The sequence below is a fragment of the Lepidochelys olivacea genome (assembly GCF_965140295.1).
Source record: "Lepidochelys olivacea isolate rLepOli2 genome assembly, chromosome: 3".
NCBI classification, from domain to species: domain Eukaryota; kingdom Metazoa; phylum Chordata; order Testudines; family Cheloniidae; genus Lepidochelys; species Lepidochelys olivacea.
The window spans coordinates 201679589-201685588 of record NC_140413.1 but is presented as its reverse complement, the minus strand read 5'-3'; the positions used below and the strand labels follow the sequence as shown (position 1 = coordinate 201685588).

Sequence of the window (6000 nt, the reverse complement as noted above, 5' to 3'; positions counted from 1 at the left end):
GAAGAAATCACACACAAAAATAGCAGCCCACGTAGATTGGCCATATATGGAGTACCAGAGACTTCACAGGGATACCCTCTTCGGACCACCCCTTTGGCGAAAACAAATCACTACTGCATTCTCTCTCTGCCCTCCCCCTCTCAAAAAATGATTAAAGCAAAGCTTCGCTCAGCAACACCCCCCCCCGCCGCACACACACGTACACACAATCACACCCTCCCCTCCCCCCCAGAAGACCAGCGGCTGCATGCTGCACATGGATGATCACAGCCCATCATCACATGGCTGCTGAGCTAATTCTGGGGCCAGTTGTCTCTGGCGTCTCTTGTTACTCACTGGAGGGGAAATGCAAGGGATTGCAGTGCAGTAGCAAGCATCTGACGACTCAGGCTCTCACAGACTACTCTCAGCCCCCCCCCCTTCCCCCACCCCGCCCCGCTTCCTCTCCTCCCCCCACCCCCTGATAGATGTCTATTAAAAGCTGCTGACGTGGGAAGGGACGGCCATCTTTGATGAGGGCACAGCTCCGGATCCATTGAAGAAGGAGGCTTGGGGAGGTCAGGAGCGACTGTCCTTCCCTCCCAGCCGCCGCCGGGCTGCCTACACCGGACTCTGCGGAAGCCAAGGTAGGGGAGTGCGCCTGGGCAGAGCCCTTTGTCTCCTGCCTGGAGCCCCAGGCACGGGGGCAGGGCAGAGCTGCTGCAGGCTGGGAGGAGAGCGGCAACCTCCACACCAGGTTATTTCTGACCGCCGGAGGGGGCGGGGAGCGATGTGTAAAGCCCCGTTTTCCTGGGATTGATTGTGGCACCCAAGGGGCTATGGAGCTGGCTTTTCTGCACTGGGGGGACAGGAGAACAACTAGCCGTTGCATTAACTCCCCCAACCCCCTGGGGAATGAGGAGGAGGTTGCGCCTCTGTTTCCCTGGGGTCAGCAGCCTCCATCCCCGGTCGGCCGCCCTGTGCACAGGGCAGCAGCGTGGGGGTCCGCACCGGGGACAGCGGCGCTCGCCCGCAGCCGCAGAGCCGGGTTCAGCACCTCGGAGAGCGGCAGAGGCCGGTCTGTGCAGCTCAGCACCTGGGACAGCGGCGCTGGCTGGGGGCGGGAGGGGGGGGCACCGGTGCGGCGCTGGGGGGCAGCGCTGGCGGGGTGCAAAGGGAGCAGCGTCCCTGTGACATACGCTGCAAAGTGCTAGGGGGGGGCCTCACCCGCCCGTCCACACCCACCTCTACAGCTGCAGGCTTGGGGGGGGGGGTGTGCCCGTCCGGATCTTATTTATACCTTCCTCTGCCGCCAGCAGCCCCGCAACTGATCCGTTTGCCCAAATCAACTGCTCGCCAGTTTCCCTTCCTCCACCCCCTTCGCCACCCCACGCCCCCTTTCCCGCCCCCCTTCTGAATCCAGCAGGACCTGCCTTCCTCCCCACACAGGGGCAGGCATGCCGAGCCGTGCCCGGGGGGGGGGCGGCATCACACATGGGTGTGCGCGCCCACGCGTGTGACTCCGGGCTGTTCGCTTGTCCTTGGTGCACTCCTGCACTGAACGGCGTGAATGGCTAATCCGGGGTTCGAACCAGGGACCGGGCAGTAGTTGTGGTTTGCCAATGTCCCCGGTTCCCCTGTGTCCTGCGGCTCTAACACACGGGGAGGCGGGACACTGAGGTAACAGCTCGGGAGGGGCTCCTCCGTGAGCCACCCGCGGTGGCCTCCCCGCGGGGCTGGGGGCTGTGGACCTGCCCGTGGGGATCTGACCGAGACACCCCGGGCTGTTCGCCCCCTTTCCGGGAGAGCCGCTCGCTGCAGGTTCACTGTGGGGGCGGGGGGGCTCCTCAGCCCCATGCCCCCACGGGAGCCTTTGGGCTGCTGCAGAGCCAGAGTCCCTCCCACACGGGAGCGCTGGGGCAGATCCATTGTCTTGTTCGAGGCGCGAGGGCGCCCATTGAAATATGCATCCCCCCCCCCCCACACACACACACGCGCGCGCCCCGAAGGAGGGGAAGGGGGGAGTCCAAGCTGCACCCTGTGGCCCGGTGCCTGGGCACTGCAGAGCTCGGCGAGCAAAGCGTGCCAGCTTATGTAACCTATTTGCTGGCCTGCCCGGGCATTGGCTGGGGTGGCTGCAGCCCAAACCCGCGGGGGGGGGGGGGCAGAGCCCCAGGCCCGTTGCAAGGGACGTGGGTAACTTTGCAAGGGCGGGGGGGGGGGGGCTAAGCAAGGGGGCTTCTCCGCAGGGCAGGCGAAAGCCGCGGGTGCGCGACGCCGGTTAAACTTCCTCGGGCTGCTCTCCGGCTGCTCGTCCCGCCGGCTCTCTGGCCGAGCTGCGTCCGAGGACAGCTCCCGGCGCGCGGCTGGGACCCACGTTTCCGGGCCGCTTCCCGGGGCAGCGCGCGGCTGGGTCGGCTCCCGGCGCGTGGGAGGGACGGGGTGGGGGGGGGGGGGGCTCTGCAGTGGCAGGGGGCGGGGACGGTCACGTTTTTAAGGGCACGCTCGGGGAGCGTCTCTCTCTCCCCCCGGGCTGCTGAGTACTGCACGTCACGTTGCCTGGACTCCTGCAGGGGTGGATGCAATCTCCTGGGGGGGGGATCAGAGACTGGCTGAGCGGGGGGAGGCCACTGGGAGAAAGCCACCATCCCAGGCAGAGGTGCTGGAACTAGGGGGGCTGCCGCACCCCCCGCTTGAAGTGGTTTCCATCATATGCAGGGTTTGCAGTTTGGTTCAATGGCTCTCAGCACCGCCCCCCCGCCCAATTATTCCAGCGCCCTTGATCCCATGTTCATCACGCTCCCCAGCCTCTTTACAGTCAGTTGCGGCTGTCAGGCAGGCTCAGGGCCAGATTAACCTTTTGTGGGCTTGGCACCAAACATATCTGTGGGTCCCCATGGGGGCAATGGAACATGGCGTGGGTGGGGGTCGGTCCCCGGAGCGAGAGGCCAGCCAGGGGCATGGCATGGCAGGGGCGGCCCCGCTTCCCCCAGCCCAGTGCAAGGGCACTATTTACAAACCAGCAGTTGCCAGATGCACAATGGCCTGCCTGGCCCTGTGCTGCCAGCCTGCCCCTTCCCCCCGGGGGTGAGCCCATGCTGCACCACACAGCCGCCTGCCCAACACTGGACCCCACTCCTCTACGGCCAGAGCCCCCACAGACTCCCTACGGCCAGAGCCCCCATAGGGATTCCCTATGGCCAGAGTCCCCACAGACTCGCTATGCCCAGCATCCTGGCTGAGCTCCCTCAGAACCCACTGCCTGGAGGAGCCCAGCCAAGCCCCCCACACTGCCTCCCCAAATTGGCTGAGACTGGCCAGGCTTCTGCACCACTCCCAGGTGGCTCAGCTCCAGGGAGACGGGTGGGCCCCCCAGAGGGTGGGAAGCGGAGATTGCCTGGAGCTGGAGGTGCGCTGGGGTCCTGTCAGGAGGCAGAGAGAAGCCAGCGGGTGGGGTCAGGGGGAGAAGAGGAGCCCTTGGCCAGCGGGCAGGCCAAGAGGACCAAGTGGAGGGGGACTCAGTGGGCTGGCGGGGACTTGGGCTGCAGTGGAAGCAGAACAGGCCGAGGCCCCTTCTGAGCATGGGCCCGGCTCTGTGGCGTCACGGGTGCCATTGTAAACCTGGCACTGGGCAGGCTACGCTGGCGATGTGGGAGATCAAAGAGCGCTGCTAGGAGGCAAGGAGAGCCCCCTTCCCTTCTTACCCTGGACTTGCTCCAGCCTTTGGACAAATGCAGGATCCGGCAGGAAACTGCCCACGTCCTGGCTGGGTTCTGTCAGCTGCCTGCACTGGGTGGGTGGCACTGGCATTAACAGGACCATCGGCTTTGCTCTCCCCTCTAGGCTGGACATGCTCCAGCCTGGTTTTATGCAGAGCAGGCAGGGCTTGGAAACGTACCTACCAAAGGGTGAGGGAGGAGTGTTGCTTTGCCAGTGCCTTGCAGGGAAGGTAATTTTCCAGGGCTTAATTTGTGCCAGCAGGGCTGAGCCCTGGCACATCTGGGCTTGGCAGGTCAAACCCCCCCCCCCCGCACCTCTGGTTGGCAGTTCATAGCCCCTGCATCTCTGGGCTTGCCACCTCTGTTATGAAAGTAAAAAAAATTGCTTGAGCCCCTGAACCTAATTGCTTGAGCCTGGGGACCTCTTTCGTTACAAATTAAGCACTGTAATTTTTCCCTGCTGGCCAGTGCCAGAGGTAGAAAATGTGGCTCAAATTTCAGTGCTGACATGGGGGCAGTTTCGTCCTTCACTGGCACTGTGACTGGCTGGGAGCTGTGGTTGGCAGGGTAGAATGACATGATGGAAGCCCCTTCCTGGCAAGGGCTGGGAGTCCAGAAAGTCTGTTCAGGGGCCATTGGATATGTGTGACTGCCAGGGAGGGGAGGATGAGACCGCAGTGTGCTTAGCGGGGAACACACCGATCAACGGAGAGAAACGGAGTAAAAATGAGCAAAAGAAGGAGAACAGGAAAAGCAAAAGGAGTTAGGAGAGAGAGGAGAAGGGGAAGGGAGAAACGAAAGTGTTGCCTCTCTGAAGAGGGTCAGGAATCCAGTCCCAGGCAGGGTTATTCTTGAAGTCCAGAGAGAGGAGAAGGGGAAGGGAGAAACGAAAGTGTTGCCTCTCTGAAGAGGGTCAGGAATCCAGTCCCAGGCTGGGTTATTCTTGAAGTCCACAAACTGGTTCTAACACCCTTCCGCAGTGTCCCACCAGCTGCTTTTCCTGTCTTTTTGTGCCCGAATCATATTTCAAAATACTTTGCCAGGTGCTAGAAAAAAATGGCTGGAAAATCTTTCAGTAGTACTGCGTGTCTTTAAAGAAACCCCAGACTCCTAAGATCAAGTGCGTTAACTGAGAAGGAAGAAGATGCTGCAGTAGAAGTGTGCGGGGCTGGGGAGTGGGCAATCTCTCCCTCTGCCTGCCTGGTCCCAAATACTTGGCAACCTCTTTTTGTGACATTAGGGGAAGGAATTTCTTCAGAACACAAAATACTAGTATCAATGCGGATCTAAATCAAGTGGGGGGGGGTGGTTTGTGGGGTGGGTAACATATGAGAGTTACAATGCAGACAGATGGTCTTATTATTTAATCAGAGACAAGAGAGCATCATTTCTGGAGTTACAAGGGACTCTTGCAGTCCACCTTTAAAAGACACAGCTGCCAAAATAGAGTTCCACAATGTCCCATCCCATTGCCAAGAGATGCGGGCTGTGAAAATTAGAATGAAGCTTTTTTTTTTCTTTTGGTACCTCTGCATAGTGCAGACAGAGGTCAGCCAGGAGGACATTCCCTGCATGTTCAATGACTAAGATGACTCGGGAGAATCAGTTTGTAAAGGGACGACAGACACACATCCAAAAAAAAAGGAATAGATGGCCAGATGTTTCAAAGGTCGTGAACTCTGTTTGCAGCTCCCATTGAACTCCATGAGAACTGTAGGGGCCTAGCACTTTGAAGAAATCAGATCAATATTATTTAACTTACTGTGTCAACTGGAGCAGATATAAGGGTGGGCTTTTCAAAAGTGCTTAGTATTAGCCTAAGGCAGTTGCCACTGGGAGTTTTACCATTAATTTCAGTGGGGGCAGAGCTAGTCCGATGCTGAGTCCTCTCGAAAATATCACCCTGAGGACTTTCTCTTTAACGAGAAAAAGAACTGATTTATTTTTTCAGAGGGGCTTCCCTACAAATGAGAGTCAACATGCAGCTGTAGGTTTAAGCCGTAAGGACTTGATCCAAAGCCTTTCAAAGTCAATAGAAAGTCTTGCACTGACTTAAATGAGCTTTGGATCCAGCCAGTAACACGGTATTGTTAAGGCAAATTAAGCCTGGTCTACATGCAGCTTTTGTGCTGCTTTAACTATATCTAAATTTAGGGGAATCAGCTATATCAATATAAGCACCTTTATACTAGTAAAACTGCATCCGCACTAAGGGGTTGTACCTCTTGAACTGGTTCTTCACCAATATAGGTATAAAGTGATACAAAGACTGTGGGTAGATCAGCCTGTAGAAAATAAAATT

General features: G+C 58.5%; 1 protein-coding gene across 2 annotated transcripts in view; it reads left to right on the top strand.

Annotated features, from left to right (window-relative positions):
• Positions 1-489: 489 nt before the first annotated feature.
• Positions 490-6000, top strand: part of SNAP25 (synaptosome associated protein 25) — a 92534-nt gene continuing 87023 nt past the window's right edge. Inside the window, exon 1 of one of the 2 annotated variants that reach the window (XM_084624670.1) lies at positions 490-626. The gene's annotated coding sequence lies outside the window, so the exon portion shown is untranslated. The remainder of the gene's footprint in view (positions 627-6000) is intronic. The other variant, XM_084624669.1, reaches the window with a different exon arrangement.